Consider the following 17,478-nt stretch of genomic DNA (forward strand, 5'->3'; position numbering starts at 1 on the left):
TGCAATTTATACGTCGAAGATCAGAAAATTTGTAGCAATTGGTGAAAACGGAAAGGAGAAAGTATTTGTGCTGATCTTTATGGATCAAACTCACATTCAAATGGTGATTTTTTTTGGGCCATTAATTAATTTTTTTGGTAGAATTGTTGCAGGGCTATAACAATCATTGGAATAATGAAGTTAATTAAAATTCTTGTAGATTATACTAGGAATACTAGGATCGTTCGGTTGGCAGTCCATATAAAACCCACCTTCCAAAGTCGGTGCGTTCTTGGAAAGTCTTGTTGTAGTTGTGTGCTGCTCCGTTTGGGATGACAACGCTTTCTCCCTCACTTTGTGGGCTGCAGCCATGTTTGTAATCACAACCATTTCCTCAGTTTACTCAACCACGATTTTGTGGTCTGGTACAAAATGTCAACCGTTTTTTCCTAGGTCATGATGATCTCGCATTTGTGGTTGAGACTGTCAGTACATCATGTCAACAAGTGCCGCTTGATGTGAATCCATTTCAGAGGCAGCTGACTTACTAACTTCCCTTTGACCTGACGCAGTGTGGCTGGAATCACGCGTTGCTGGAGCCTCCCGAGTCATTTGGCTAAAAATCCTTTTCCCTTTTTCGTCAAGTATTGGGGCTACTTGATTAGAGCCCTGATGAGCCACTCTCGATTTTTTTGGGAAGTGCTCCCTTGGGAATTTTCCTTTTCGTCAGCATCTGGTGTCAACTAGTTTTTCGGGGTTCGTCCTCTGTATAGGCAATGTCTGTCCCGCCCTGGCTCCAGGTGGCGTGAATTTCATGGAAAACATCAGCTTGTCCGTTTTTGGAAGAGCTCCCTATGGTACCTTCCATCACATCAGCATTCGGCTTCGACAAGTTTGTCGAGATTCGCTCCCGTGTAGAAGCAATTTCCGCACCCTGGGTCCTGGTAGCTATAAATTGCGAACATGGCCTGGCGCACCACAACTAGCGCACATTCTTGGCTGCCCATAGCATAGCCGTATCCCGCGGTGTCCACTAACATGAGTATACGAAAGTATGTATTTCTATAGATCAATCATGACCTGCCCAACTCTGTTCAATGCAATATTATTGATCACATGGCATAAGGTGTTACCACAGAATTTGTTTGTTCTGCCATAATTTAGAAGGAGAGTACGATATTCCATGCTGTTCGGATACAAACTCCCACACACGAAAATGTAAGTTTCACTGACATTTCCATCTATATGTTTGAATTTGAAAATTCCTCCACTAGATTCTATTGATTTGTCACACATGTCTGAACTCGTTAACGTAAACATCTCTCCTCACTACAGACAAATTAATTCCCGCAATGTCACTGAAAGTGATCTTGGCAGTTTCCTCTAACCATGACTATTCTTCGAATGAACTTCGTCCAGATAACTTGGTATCAAATTTAGACTTCAACGTTTCTTTTCTGTTACTTTGAGTCATTATACGATGCCAGTCTGCAACGGAGGATATCACAAATAAAGCTAAGAGGATGCTGTACGATCGCGACTCACATCGCCAGTGTAAACACTTCCTGCCGCAGCGCGCTATACTCTACGGAGTTTGATGCCTGAGTTTGCAAGTTTCAAAATGTGTGACAATATTGCCGTATCTTAGGACTGCATTTACTTAGATGCTTAGATTGTTTACACCCCCAGGGGACCGTTGAAGTTAGTATTTGACGTTAATTTCGACTTTTGAAAAAAAAAGAGGATATTTGCGTTTCTTTTGATTACATTGGACTAGGACCTTAAATTCTGTACACCGCCAAGGGCCCTTAGACATCAGTATTTAAAATACATTACATCTCGATAACTCTATCCGTTCCTGAGAAAAAGCGGTCTTAACACAGATAAGCAACAAATGTCCAAAAAGTCGATTTAAGGAGGTAACGGAAAGCCTACAGCATCATCAGGATGTTCAGACGGTAATCTGAACAATAAACGACAGTTGGCTCTAAAAAACCACGCAACAAAATATAACTTTACGTATCTAGTGCCACGAAAAGCATGTTTTGCGTTAATAGCGGCATCTGAGAGGGCTGTCCATCGCAGTTGGCATGTGTTTCAACAACTGAGGCACCTTGCACAGCAACGTGCGAAAAGCGACCTAGGGAACTGCAACTAGTGAAGTTTTAAACATGTCTGCTGGGTTCAGTGACCGTTTATAAATAAAAGTAGAAACAAATGAGCCCTCGGTCACAATTTTTAGTCTTATTGACCAGGTTTCAACACTTCCTACAGTGCCTTCATCAGAATTTAATTTTTAATGTGGCCTATAACATAATTCCAAATTTATGGTAAAATAATTTTTTTATATAAAAGAGTAAGTACTGTCACAACATAAGACAGAGCCAGTATTTATACGTCACGTGTAAAATAAATAACACACCAGAAGGGCTTTAGTCACAAACTCTTAAAAAGAATGTATAAAAGAGAACTACTGTGGGCTTCTGATGAAGGCACTCTTAGAAGTGTTGAAACATGGTTAATAAGACTAAAAATTGTGACCGAGGGCTCATTTGTTTCAACTACGTTTTATTTTACTGCAACTTGTGTTGCTACTGTACAAGAACGCCAGTCTACACTCTGCTGATTTCACAAAGAAACCTATTCAGGAGCTTGGCTGGAAAACATTTTACCTAATGGTTATTTGCCTGAAAGCTTGCAGCTCGATAAGAGAACTTGTAAAAAGTAAACAAATTGTTAGGCCTCTTATGAGAGTAGAACGAAGGACTAATGCAGCGTTCCCCCTCAAAAGGCGATCACCTTACCATTTCTTTATTTCTGAAGAAATAAAGTAAACGTCTTCTCTGTATTTTTGGTGGGAGCAGATTAACAAAGGAATGTATTATTTGCAATCGTCTTTTAAGCAATTTAAGAAAGGAAAGTTCTTGATATTTGTCCCCTCCAAATTAGTAACAGCAAAATGGTACACGAATAATTATAACTTTATTTTTAACGGAAGTTGACTCTTCTATTCACTGAGAGAGAAAAAGAAATTTTGGAACACAAAAATTGGAAATAAATCTGTCTGCAGCATTGTTTAATGCCTGTATAATTCCTTAAAGATTTGAACAGACCTGAAGTCCTCTGAAGCAACTACGGGTCATACATACAGATCTATGTCACCGCCTACTATCCGAATTATTTACATTCATTTAGTTAACCTTGGTTATGATGTTTAAGATATTGCCAAATGACAGCCTGTAATTATGCTGTCTAATTTTAAGGTGTTTATTTTTGATGTATGACAGTAGCATGCCTGATTTGCATGACAAACAATGTTGTGGGGCCCATGATCCACGGAACATTGTTGTTCATTGCTCGTGGATATCTCCATTTTTTGTAGTGGAAGGACCTGCAAGAGGTCTACACAATTGGGCGTTGTATGGTCTGTCACCGACAATCCATGATGAAGAAATATTGCCATTACTTCTGCATGTGCACACTTGAACACACGAATTAATGTGTCTACTCTCCCACATGCGTCACAAGTGGGGATCGAGTGAAGGTTTATCTTGTATCGCCTCATATTCGTCGCTACTTTATCGTTTTACGACGTGTGTCGGTAACTTGTCGTTGTGCGCATTTCGCCAAACTATGTTCCATTTCGTATGTGGATGTTTCTTTTCGATACGATTTCTGAGGTTTTTTATTTCTCATAAAGATTCTTGTTAGTTAGGCCTCCGTCATCGACGAAGTTGTGTCCAATTTAGCTCATTTCCATGTAGTACAGTCGTACATGTCGGTAATGAAGCGGAATGCCGGTGGTATCAAATGGTGGGCCAAGGCTATGGGGCTTCCTCCGCTTAATGAGGTATGTGATGACACTGGTCCTCCGGGTATGACCTTCTTGATGTGTTTTATAAGCAGCGTTACATATTTTTTGTGTACTTTAATGAGCTGAAGACCACCTTTGGACGTGGATAAAGTCAATGCACCAAACTGGACTTCGAAAATTTTTCCCTAAAAATAGTGTTTGCTAAATGCTCTTCGCTAGATGGTCGGTTATATGGAGATTTTGTGCCAAATAATTCAACTTGCTTGCAGTGGCGATCTCTGTGGTCTTAATCTTTTGTATTAGGTTCAAAGCACAGCCAGAGTGGAATATCAAAGCAGCACGTAATTTGTTAAGCATTTGTGACCAGGTCTTCGTCAGGAATCTTTCTGGAACGGGCTCAAAGGTAACACAGAGAGTTTTCTGACAATCCTTTGTTCTGCACCGGGTAGCTCGGGATACGTCGCCGATACCATGTCGTGCTAGGCTCTGGTTTTGGTTCTATTTAATTTTGCTACTGAAAGCAATTCGAACGCCTCTAAATGAATTTCTGCTGACACACGTTATTGTGATGATGACAGCTACGCATGTATAGTCAGCACAGGCAGTGCAGAAGACAGTAACAGAATAAAAAAAAAATGATTCAAATGGCTCTGAGCACTACGGGACTCAACTGCTGAGGTCATTAGTCCCCTAGAACTTAGAACTAGTTAAACCTAACTAACGTAAGGACATCACACACATCCATTCCCGAGGCAGGATTCGAACCTGCGACCGTAGCGGTCTCGCGGTTCCAGACTGCAGCGCCAGAACCGCGTGGCCACTTCGGCCGGCAGTAACAGAATCGATGCTAAGTCCGATCCCGCTGTGCACTTAGTTGTTCAGTAGAGGATCCACTGCAATGGCGTATAATATCATTGACAGAGGACTTCCTTGTCGGATGGAGTGTACAGTATCAACTTCTTTTCTAAAATGGCTGTTAATGAGAATCCGGGAAAAGACAACTGCAGTGATTCTGCGAATAAACTCGATGAAGTCAGATCCAAACCTAGTTTCGCCCCATGTTTAGATAGGAAGCCATGAAGTACACGATCATACGCCTTCTCAAAACCTGAAAATATCAGGGCGCCACGAACTTTGTTTTCAGCATGTGAACAGATGATGTCCCTCGTGTCACAGGCAGCTGAGGTTGCACTTTGGCGTTGAACTTCACTGTAATAGTAATTGCCTAAAACCTTGTGCATAACGGTTTGCAGCCGAAGCTTAATCACTCTGGTGATCATTTTTAAATTGGAATTAAGTAGTGTGATGACCTCATGTTTTCCACCTTCCTGCTATTACCTTTTTCGATAAGGAGAATATGATAACTCCCTTGAAAGCCGAGGACTTGTCTTCCAGGTGCCAGATTTCTTTCACTATCTGGAAGAGTGTCGGGCCAAGGCGCTTCCAGTAGGGCCGCTAAAACTCAGCACTGAGGCCGTCGAGTCCTGGTGAATTCCACTTCTTTGCTATGCCTTGCTAGTCTCATTTCTTCCTCTGTCAAAACAGATTAGAGGTATGCACTATCCTTGCGTGGCAAGCGGCAACTTAAGGCCATAAGAAAATTATCGCTAGAATGATCATCAACAGGTTGCTTTCTATAAAGTTACCTATAATATTCCTAGACGTGGCAGATGATGTCATGATGCTTTGTCAAGGCACTCTCGGCCTCATCAAAGACTGCTTCAACCAACATAGCTGTACATCAACGACGGTTCTAGGCGTTACAGTCTGGAACCGCGCGACCGCTACGGTCGCAGGTTCGAATCCTGCCTCGGGCATGGATGTGTGTGATATCCTTAGGTTAGTTAGTTTGGTTCTAGGCTCTAGGGGACAGATGACCTCAGAAGTTAAGTCCCATAGTGCTCAGAGCCATTTGTACATCGATTTGTCGTTCGCAGTATAAGGTACAGAGAGGTTCTTTGTTCTTCGGCAACGTCTTGGGTAGGCACGTTCGATGGTTCCTCCCATCTGTTTTCTCTGAATCACCATTATTTTCGCTTTATATCTGTACACCTATATCGCGTGGAAGATTGTTAGTCTGACTATACACTTATCTCAAATAGCGAAAGTAAAATTCAGAGGTCTGTTTCTGCCAAAACTATCTAACGATAGTAAGACGTAATTTTGGCTTGGCACATTGAAACCACCACTGTAGACGCTAGTGAAACGAAGTCTTTGGCGCTGGAGCTGTTGCCTAGGTTCACCACCTCTTCGATTGCGCTTCCTACAGAAGACTGTCATTCAGTTTCCAGTAGCCATTGACACGGTAAATTTGCTGACGCTCTAGGTTAAGGTAAAACTGATATGTGCAATGGTCGGGCATTTTGACTGGAGCTTTGTCACAGTTCACAGTTTGAAGCCGGAGTGCTTCAGAGATATTGATCATACCCAGACGAATGGCAGAGTGACTTATTAAGGTGCATGCAACTCGCTCACCGTGTTTTTTTTTCCACATTTCGTGAAGAGGGGTGTCATAAATTAACTTTTCAAGTTCCAGACACCTGTTCTTGTTAGGAGTTTGTCTTTAAGCTCACAAATGAAGTCACCACTGACAGTAAGATGTGCATCATAAACGCTAAGAAATGTGGAAACACCATTATTATCAAAATTTGAATGTTCTGCCTTACTGTTATACCTACAATAGTAGCCATTAAAATTGCTACACCAAGAAGAAATGCAGATGATAAACTGGTATTCATTGGACAAATATACTATACTAGAACTGACATGTGATTACATTTTCACGAAATTTGGGAGCATAGATCCTGAGAAATCAGTACCCAGAACAACCACCACTGGCCGTAATAACAGCCTTGATGTGCCTGGGGATTGGATGGCGTGTACTGGTACAATTACCCATTCAGCTTCAACACGAAACCACAGTTCATCAAGAGTAGTGACTGGCGTATGGTGACGAGCCAATTGCTTGGCCGGCATTGACCAGACGTTTCCAATTGGTGAGAGATCTGGACAATGTGCTGGCCAGGGCAGCAGTCGAACATTTTCTGTATCGAGAAAGGTCAGTACAGGACCTGCAACATGCGGTCGTGCATAATCCTGCTGAAATGTAGGGTTTCGCAGGAATCGAATGAAGGGTAGAGCTACAGGACGTAACACATCTGAAATATAACGTCCACTGTTCAAAGTGCCTTCAAGGCGAACAAGAGGTGACAGAGAAGTGTAACCAAAGGCACCCCATGCCATCATGCCGGGTGATACGCCAGTATGGTGACGACGAATACACGCTTCCAATGTGCGTTCACCGCGATGTCACCAAACACGTATGCGACCATCATGATGCTGTAAACAGAACCTGGATTCATCCGAGAAAAATGACGTTTTGCCATTTGTGCACCCAGGTTTGTCGTTGAGTACACCATCGCAGGCGCTCCTGTCTGTGATGCAGCGTCAAAGGTAACCACAGCCATGGTCTCCGAGCCGATAGTCTATGCTGCCGCAAACGTCGTCGAACTGTTCGTGTAGATGGTTGTTGTCTAGCAAATGTCCCCATCTGTTGACTCAGGGATCGAGACGTGGCTGTGGCTGCACGATCCGTTACAGCCATGCGGATAAGATGCCTCTCATCTCGACTGCTAGTGATACGAGGACGTTGGGATCCAGCACAGCGTTCCGTATTACCCTCCTGAACCCACCGATTCCATATTCTGCACACAGTCTTTGGATCACGACCAGTGCGAGCAGCAATGTCGCGATATGATAAACCGCAATCACAATGGGCTACAATCCGACCTTTATCAAAGTCGGAAACGTGATGGTACGCATTTCTCCTCCTTACACGAGGCATCGCAACAACTGTTCACCAGTCAACGCTGGTCAAGTGCTGTTTGTGTTTGAGAAATCGCATGGAAACCTTCCTCATGTCAGCACGTTTTAGGTATCGCCACCGGCGCCAACCTTGGGTGAATGCTCTGAAAAGCTAATCATTTGCATATCAAAGCATGTTCTTTCTGTCGGATAAATTTCGTGTCTGTATCACGTCATCTTCTTGGTTCAGCAATTTTAATGGCCAGTAGGGTACTTTTAAGACTGTGACTATATACTGCAGAACAGAAATGCCAACGCTGGTACCAGACAAAAAAGAGTTTCACCGCTAAGTCCTATTAATGTTAAGTGTGGTAATATTTGAGACTTGTATATCGTACCTGGTGGCGTATATGGCGGTTAGATATAAGTGTTGGGATCGTCATTCGCGGCGTCTTACACCAATTTCGTTTTGTAACGTCTGAGATAAGAGATGAAACGTCAAATTCGTAGCATCTGGCGGAACGGTAGAGAGTTGCTTTGCGATAGACAAAGTAGAGGGTAGCTCCTGCTGCGCCTCCTCGTCCTGCTGCCACTAGGGTCCATGGCCGTCGGTGTGAAGCGCCGAGGGCGCGCCACCCTGCCCGCTGCTGCCGGCTCAGTCTGTCGACGTGGTCGCACCCGTCTGGCCGCCGAGCGAGGTTGCAGCTGACGTCAGCGAGTTCCTGTTGCAGCTGTTCGCTGCTCTGCTCGCTTTTCCTCTCAGCAATGCATTCGCTTGCTCGGTTTGTTCCCGAGTGCTGTCTTGCCTCTCGGTGGTTCGCACCATACAGAGCACGAAGACTGAGGTTCCACCTCATTGCCATTTTCTGACGTGGGCGTGTTTGTCAAATCATCTGGCTCCTCCTCTTTGCCACTGCGCCATCTTCTACTCCTTCGGTGTCGTTTCCTCGTTTCTGTCGGAATCTGTTCCGGTAAGAGTGGTTCAGGCAATCTGATCTCCATCTGCTTCTACGTCTCACTCTGAATATTTGCAGAGGAGACCGGTGCATCTTTGGCGTCCTGCGGTAAATGTACGGTCGCGAATGACGAAGCTGCATTGACGTCCGTCCTTCCCCGAATGTCTTTGCCACTGCTTTAAACTTGAGCTGGATTTGCCGCTTCGTGAACCTGTTACGATTCCCGGGGTAGTTGTACAGTCCCCGCGAGTACCTCACTCAATAAAGGAACCAGTCTCTCATTACCGTCTATTGAACGTTCGCAGAGAAACTGAAATATATAAAACCGAAAATGCATATAAAATATCTTCTACACCATCCAAAATTTTTCGGCGTTTAATATCCGTTGATAATCTGTACTTTACTTAAAATTCCTAATCTATAACCATTGTTACAGAAACTACTCAGGTTGTAGCAAAGAGAATGATTCAATTTTTAAAAAATATCATATCTATTATCTCATTTGAGATACGTGCGCGAACAGCGTACTGTTGGAAAGAGCAAACCCTCGAGTCTTATATGGTTCCCACTAGGTAGCAGGAGTGTGTGCCCACTTCAGTTCTAGTAAAAATGGTGTCGGGACAACACAAAGCGTTTTGTGTTCTACATTCTGCGCAGTGCGGGTCAGTAATTACTGTTCCGCGTGAGTTTCGTACTGGGTACGGTGTGGATCCTCCTACAAGCCAGAGCATTAGACGATGGCATGAACCGCTTCCAGAAACAGGTTGTTTGTGTAGAGGCAAATCACCGGGGCATCCCCAAGAGTCTGACACAGACGTCGAACGCATCCGCCATAGTTTCACAAGAAGTGCGCGGAAATCCGTTCGCTGTGCAGCTCTACAGCTCAACATTCCCCCAATGTCCGGTCCATCTAGCGTGTGCTACCTCGACGTTTACACATGAAACTATACAAAATTCACCTACTGCAAATTCTTCGTGTTGGTGACAAACAACAACGTGTGGAGTTATGTACGAGTAATTTCGTTCTTGGCAGTATGGAGGATGATCTTCCACGCTTAGTGTTTAGTAACGAGACAAGTACATATAAATGGAAAGGTTAACCGTCGTAACGCGAGAATATGGGGCACGGCACAACCGCATGAAGTTGTACAACATGAGAGGGACTCTGCAGAAGTTAATGTCCACATGAAAAGCTGTATGGTCCATTTTTCTTTGCCGAGAACACTGTTAAAAGAAGAACATATCTCGATATACTTGGGAACTTTCTTCTCGCACAGGTGGAGACTGATTCGAACGACTTCCTTTACCAACAGGACGGGGACAGCTACACTGACATCTGAAAGTGCAGGAGTTTTTGAACAAAAGGATTACAAACGATGGATAGGTCGCACTAGACCGAATGATTCAGTCGTACATTCTGGCCTTCAAGGTCACAGGAACTGACTGTATGTGATTATTTCTTGTTGGGGTTTCAAAAAGATTCTGTTTATGTGCCTCCGTTACCGACAACAATGAATGAACTGAGACATCGCATCACAGCAGCTGTGGAAGTTGTAACTTAAGACAAGCTCGCTGCAATGAGGGAACAATTCGAATATCGCATTGATATATGCTAAGCATCTCAATAAGGGCATAACGAACTCTATGAAAAGGTATGAAAAGAAACTAAGTAACTTCATGAGTTTCCCGTTCATCAACAAACAAAATTCATTGTATATGTTTATCAGTTTCAGAAGTATAGACGCGTCAAACAGGATGATTCTTCTTGATACACCCTGTATTTAATATGTAACGGATGTAATAGGGTATTTATTTCGAACAACAAACAACTGATTATAATTATAATGTAAATATTGCAGCCGGCCTCTGAGGAAGAGCGGTTCTAGGGGATTTAGTCCGGAACCGCGCTGCAGCTATGTTTAAGTAGTTCTAAGGTTAGGGTTCAAATGGTTCAAATGGCTCTGAGCACTATGTGACTTAACATCTGAGGTCATCAGAACTTTGAACTGATTAAACCTAACTAACCTAAGGACATCACACACATCCATGCCCGAGGCAGGTTTCGAACCTGCGACCGTAGCGGTCACGCGATTCCAGACTGAAGCGCCGAGAACCGCCCGGCCACACCGGCCGGCCAAGTTTAGGGGACTGATGACCGCAGATGTTAAGTCCCATTGTGCTTAAAGCCATTTGAACTATTTTAAAAATATTGCAAATTGCTGGGTAATAGCCAAGGGAGCTTGATTTAAATGTATCGATAGCAACGACGAAATGGCGTTAGCTGTGCCGTTGTTTACCTTTGCATGTGGCGAGTCTGTGTCACGCTGCGAGCAGAGAGGAAGTAGAGCAGCTTGAGTCATGAAAGACTGCTTAAGTACTTGTTGGGCGCTCCAGCAGACGCGGTGTGCAGCTATGATCGTGCCAGTGTATGCGCCCCTTAATCCTTACCCGCGAGTATTGAGAGCGCGGTAGGAGTGGACAGGCGAAAGACGCTGCTATTCTATTGCCTGTCCAAAAATCATACTTGGATCTGAAGACGACTCGTGGTTCTCCACCAGCAGTAGCTCAGCAGTGACGTTGGCTACATTATTCTTCGTCCGCACGTCTACAACATCGCAGGACTGTTAAGTGGCTAAATGTAACTATTACTGTAGAGGCATTACCTAGTGACCTTTCTTTCGTAGAGTATGACTAACCTGAATAATAACATGCAATAACTAAAATTTGTACGCCACCTGAGTTGTCATTGTCCTCAGACGTTAGTAACAGACAGGGTCCCTTCCCTCTCCATGCAATCATCGAGTGTCGTAAAAATACGAAAACTGATAAACTACCGCCCGGGTTCCCGGGTTGGATTCCCGGCGGGGTCAGGGATTTTCTCTGCCTCGTGATGGCTGGGTGTTGTGTGATGTTCTTAGGTTGGTAGTTTAAGTAGTTCTAAGTTCTAGGGGACTGATGACCATAGATGTTAAGTCCCATAGTGCTCAGAGCCATTTGAACCATTTTTTTCATAAACTACCTACTGCCAGTTTTGTTTGTTTGCTAATGAACAGTTTCAGTATTATTAATTTTCTGTACCCGTAACTGTTCATTCTTGTATTGCGTTACAGAGGCTTAACTAAGTAGCAATTCTGAGTATTTACTTCATTCACTTAAAGTAACGTAAAATTTCACATGCAAAACTAGTAATTAGACACAGCACAAAATATGAATCCGCAATTTCATGTATTCAGTTTATCGAGTGACTTCTTCTGGCTTCGTATGTATTTCATTGTTGGTATATTAAAAGTAGATCAGATTCTCACACGCTTAAAATAAATTCAACTCTATCCTTCAATAACCAAATATAAATTGCTTGCCTCTTTCTAAATTTTGCACTATTTTTCACTCAGATTACCGAACGTCATTTTGTACATAACAAAGTTTAAGGTGCAGCCAGTCGTTTATTTAATCAATAACTTCATTTAACTTTGCCTTAAAATTTAATGTTTCAGAATAAGTTACTGCAGACTCGCTGCTTTCTGATTTATATATTTTCTCGTGAATTGTATTGTGGAAATGCGTGACAACCTCCTGTTGCCACGCGAGCGATAATTTGCTTGATTTTCTTTATCTTTACTTTTCTTAGGATTTTGTATACTCACTGCCCTGTTGGGCTAGCGACCGTTTGATTATCCTATTATTTTAGCCAATCAGAATTTTCTTTGTATTAAATATTACGTTGTTCCCTTTTCCCCCTGTGTGCTTCGTGAGAGACTGCGTTGTATTCCACCCATTCCAAAATTATTAGCAGCATTTAAATTAGGGTTAGAATAGATTCTTCCTGCAGAAGCTCTGTCGTTCCCTTTCCTCCTATTAACCAGTATTATTTTCCTTCGACAACGATAGCCTTACTCACTGTAAAATTTCACTAGGCATAAGCGATCACGGTCAGTTATATCGCAGTCCAGAACGTCGTTTAGGGAGGAGGAGATTACAAATGGACGTCGACACGTATAGTCCATCCGTAGATGTTCCGTTGAATGACAGATTAAATAGGTAGGATGCTGCCCAATGTAAGTTATCCGCATGCGTCAGACGTCAGTGACATCATAAGAAGGTACGTGCTTCTTTAAATCTAAAAGTACATTTCTCACGCCACTGCCATCTTGGTAACGATATGCATCCGAACACGTCTCAGTGGTTACCGACAAGACAACGCCGTGCAGCGGAAGAGCAGGAGAAATGAGGTCATTAGACCACTCACGTGGATGGCTCTCGATCTTCAACCATAATCGAGTCCATCAACATGCGGTGGCAAATATGAGGCAGCCAAGGAGGTGGAAACGTGGGTTCTACCTTGCGAAGACTACTACAACAGGAAAGCACAATTAATTAGCACAATTACGAAATAAGAAAGTATTTATTACTTAACTTCGCTATAGTCCATGATCAGTTGGTTGACAACTATAGAAGACGCGACCAGACTAAGCGTCTGTAGAATGATATAATTTTCAAGTCACAAATCTCGTAGTGACGAATTAATCTTTCGTTATCTTGAATCTCGAATCCGGTGAATTTGAAGACTAACTAGGAACGGAGCTATAAAGACTTGATGGTAGCAATGACTGAGCTGCCGACGATGACTAACATCGGAGCTTGCTGACCACTGAGAGCGGTTAGAAACAGTAGATTGGCACAACTGCACTACTCTCCAGCTGCACATGAAGTGGCCTCGCGGCTAGCAAAGGTACTGCCACAGGCTGTGTACTCTTTGGCAAACACAGCCGTTCTTCTGTTCCGTTTATCGAGAGAATCGCATCAGGTGGATCGATCTCTCCGGCGGCGGTGTGGTCGTATGACTGACGACATCACACACGTGGCACGTTAAATACCCTGACGGTTCTCACGCCGTAACCCGAATGCACGATCTGGACAATACTAGCATTAGCATCAGTATACTGGAAATTTATCAGGTCAGCATACCCCATCGAAATGAATTTGTCAAATAACGAGTACTGCAATAAGTCTAACAAGAACATGTCGGCTACATCTTCAGTCAATTTCGAATCCTCAGAAATCCACTCGTGAATCTCAAATGTACTCGGTCGCAAAGTAGCGCGATCGAAAAGACGTTGAACGTTGTTGGCTCTGTTAACTGCCGACACTGCACTTAGAGGTGATTATACATCAAAAAAGGTAGTCTCGTAAACGCTGCCGCCTTCCCACCTGAGCACCGCTCGGCGATGTAAACATTGGCCGACGCTACCGCCCGTCTCCGCATGATGTGCACTGGCCACCCAAGACTTTTGAGCTAGCGAGACGGTACTGTTGAAGCCGATTTCACTGTAATACTGTTGATGAATAAAGATAATTAGTTATGGTAAATATGAGATTAGTTATTGATTTTGTGTGGAATGGACTATCTGGAATCAAATAACAATGTTACACCATAGGTCAGAATCTTTCAGATTATTTATGGGAGATGACAGCGAAATGTGAAGAGAATTTAGCAGCGCCATTCTGGACCTCACCACTACGTAAATTGACTGTCATTAACCTGTGAAAACGCATTCTACAATGTTGCAGTCCTCCACTAGACAATCGACTCTAGGAACACTTTTGCTCAGCCGACTTGCTAAACTGGCTAGCAGCTGTGAAACTCGCCTTTCGAAGACGTGGCAACGCCGACTGCTGCCTTGCTTACTGGCAGACGATATTTTGAAGCACAGTCCAACGTAAAGGATATTTGGAAATTTGTGGTAAGGACTATGGGACCAAACTGCGGAGGTCATCGGTCCCTAGAGTTACGCACTACTTAATCTAACTTAAACTAACTTATGCTAAGGACAACACACACACCCATGCCCGAGCAAGGGCTCGAACCTCCGACGGGGAGAGCCGTTCGAACCGCGACAAGACGCCCTAGACTGCACGGCTACCCCGATCGGCTTGATGAAAAGCACAGTTGTTACGCATGATATAAGATTCATCGACTGTAACTCAAACACCATACATAAAATGCAAGGGGAATGATTTAGACGGCCCTCCTTTCCAGTAACAGTAGTAATTATTTTTCTGCCAAACTGAGAAATTCATTCGCCATATGTCATTCACCTATTTTAATTTTCCAATATCTCCTGTGTTTATTCTGTAAAGACTATGAGGAGATCTGACTTTATCACTAAGCACTTGCAAACAATTTTTATTAAGAATACTTTCACTGGCCTCAAATAAGGTATTAAATCAAGAATGCGAAGTGGGCTCAGAAACTCGTCCAGAAATGTACCCTGCGAGTGTGTGCGAAACAAATCCGATACATGTTTCTGCTAACACGACGGTAGAAGCAGTTGTTATCAGCACATTAAAAAAAAGGGGACATAAAACGCTAACAATATGGTCTCTGTTCTGAGAAACATGTCTTCATTAAGCGAGACTGCCGTTCTCTCTGCAATAATCAAAATAACGAGTAGTATTTTGTACTTTTATTAATTACAGTATAATCGCTGATACTGCTAAGCCAGTGAAATCAAAATGCTTCTTATGCGTTACTGTGTCAACATGCAGCGTGTTTCAGACGGAGGGAAACCAGAATATCGTAAGAGGTCCATCGCTCTGAGTTTGGGATGAGGTCTCTATGCTGCGTTTCGCAATTGGCAATGTTTGCTTTACATTAGTTCCCGATTTTTTTCATACTAGAGAAGGCTGTAGCGTATCAGAAACTTCACATGAGAATTAATATACCGTAATTGTAGCAACAGCCTACTACGTTAAATATTACTCTACTTGTGGCTGAATGTGACTTAGTCGGCGACCCACATTTAATTTCATTTCACCTTCTGATGACATGTAGAATGAGTCCGGACTGCTCAGAAAGTAGTGTTGCCTGCTTTGTGAAAGCCCAAAGACCGTGCTATATCGGTGATGATGATGATGATGATGTTTGGTTTGTAGGGCGCTCAACGGCGCGGTTATCAGCGCCCGTACAATGTCCCAACCTTTGCTCAGCCCAATTTCGCCACTTTCCTGGATGATGATGAAATGATGAGGACAACACAAACACCCAGTCATCTCGAGGCAGGTGAAAATTCCTGACCCCGCCGGGAATCGAACCCGGGACCCCGTGCTCGGGAAGCGAGAACGCAACCGCGAGACCACGAGCGGTGCTATATCGGCTGCCAATCAGAAAAGGCTGCAGGCAGCAGTCACAAGTTAGTGAATCTCTACAAAAACCAAAAACAACTGCTGAAAGCCGACATACTGGCTGCACCTCAACGTTTTATCATACTAGAAAATGCATAATGTATTCAGATTGCTTGAATGGCTTAATCTAAGATATTTATCCAGGAATGTTCACCTCTGACAGTTTTTGTGACATATTTTCATTTCGAAACCGGAAAAGAAAAGAGTAAATTCGTATGAGGTGTAGTTTTACACAATACTGATGAAGACTGATAAGATATGAGGAGATGAGCTGCGGAAGCTATCACGGAAGGAATACAAAGGAAACTATTAACAAAAATATGGTTTCAGAACAAGTGTTAAAACAGCACGAGAAAGCATCCATGGGACTGGAGAGAGCCATAGAGGGCAAAAGCTGTAGGGGAAGACAGATAATGAAATACATATATCATATAACTGAACACCTTTAGTGCAATAGAGAGGTTTATATGGCAGAGGATGCCATGACACGCTGCATCAAATCATTCAGAAGACTGGAGGAAACAAACTTTTCTTTACAGAATTTTGTATATGTTGTTGCAGATGTTGTCTTCTGTCCAAAGAATGTTCTGATGCAATTCTCAACGCTAATCCGTTAAGAGCATTATGTCTACGTAACTGCTTCAACGTATTACCAACTCTATCTTCATACCGTATTCAAACTGTGGTCTTTTTCAACTTCTCTTCCCCCTCCATCCCCTCTTCCCTATACACACCTCTATCCATTACCAAAACATGAATTATTGGCGCCTCAGGAAGTTCCCTGCTAATCGATCCGTACTTTTAGTCAAGTTGTGAAATAAACACATTTCCTTCCCAAACTGATTCAGTACCTCTTCATGTCTGATCTATCTTTGCAATCTTCAGCATACTTCCGAAACACCCCTTTCCTAATGTCTCTATTTTCTTCTTGTCTGAACCACCTTCCAGTTTCTGTCTTCTGAAAAGACGTTCCCACCTTTAAATTTATATTGGATGTAAGCTAGTATCTCATTTCCAGAAACGTTTATGTTACTGTTGCACCCTGCTTATTCTATCCTGTCTACTTCAGCATCTTCACTTATTTCGCTGCTTATATAACACAACTCATAGAACACTATCAGTGTCCAATTTCCTAATGTAATTTCCTGACAATCACCTGGTTTAATTCAACTACATTTTATTATCCTCGTTCTAGCTCTGTGAATAATTATCGTATTGATGGAGTGAGAGAAGACTTGTTGCACCTGGGAGTCACGGAAAGCTGGACACAGATAGCAGAGACAGATGGAGAGCTCTAACTGTCGTTGCGCGCGGACCTGATCGCGTGGATGATTGAATGAATGATCACCACTTTTCACGACGCTGTCGTACCATTCAACCGTTTCTCTAAGTCTTTTCCCGCCAGCGACAGAATTACACTGTCATAGTCAAAACTCAAAGTTTTTATTACTTTTTTTCTCTGTAGTTTAATTTCGTTTACAGTCTTCCTCTTGGTATCCTTGACTGCTTGCTTAATTCCGGAATAGAATAACATCGGGGCTAGACCACAACACTCTCCCACTATCTTCTCAACAACTGATTTCCTTCATGTCCTTCAATCATAGTCTAGTCTAGTCTTTAGATGTTGTAAATAAACTCAAATTCCGTATTTTTTCCCCGAAGCCTTAAGAATACCACTGTGTCCTCCAGTCACACTGTGAAATGCTTTCTTAAATTCGAAGGATGATAGAAACGGTAGTTTAC

Source organism: Schistocerca serialis, chromosome 7, assembly GCF_023864345.2.
Source record: "Schistocerca serialis cubense isolate TAMUIC-IGC-003099 chromosome 7, iqSchSeri2.2, whole genome shotgun sequence".
In the NCBI taxonomy this organism is placed as follows: Eukaryota; Metazoa; Arthropoda; class Insecta; order Orthoptera; family Acrididae; genus Schistocerca; species Schistocerca serialis.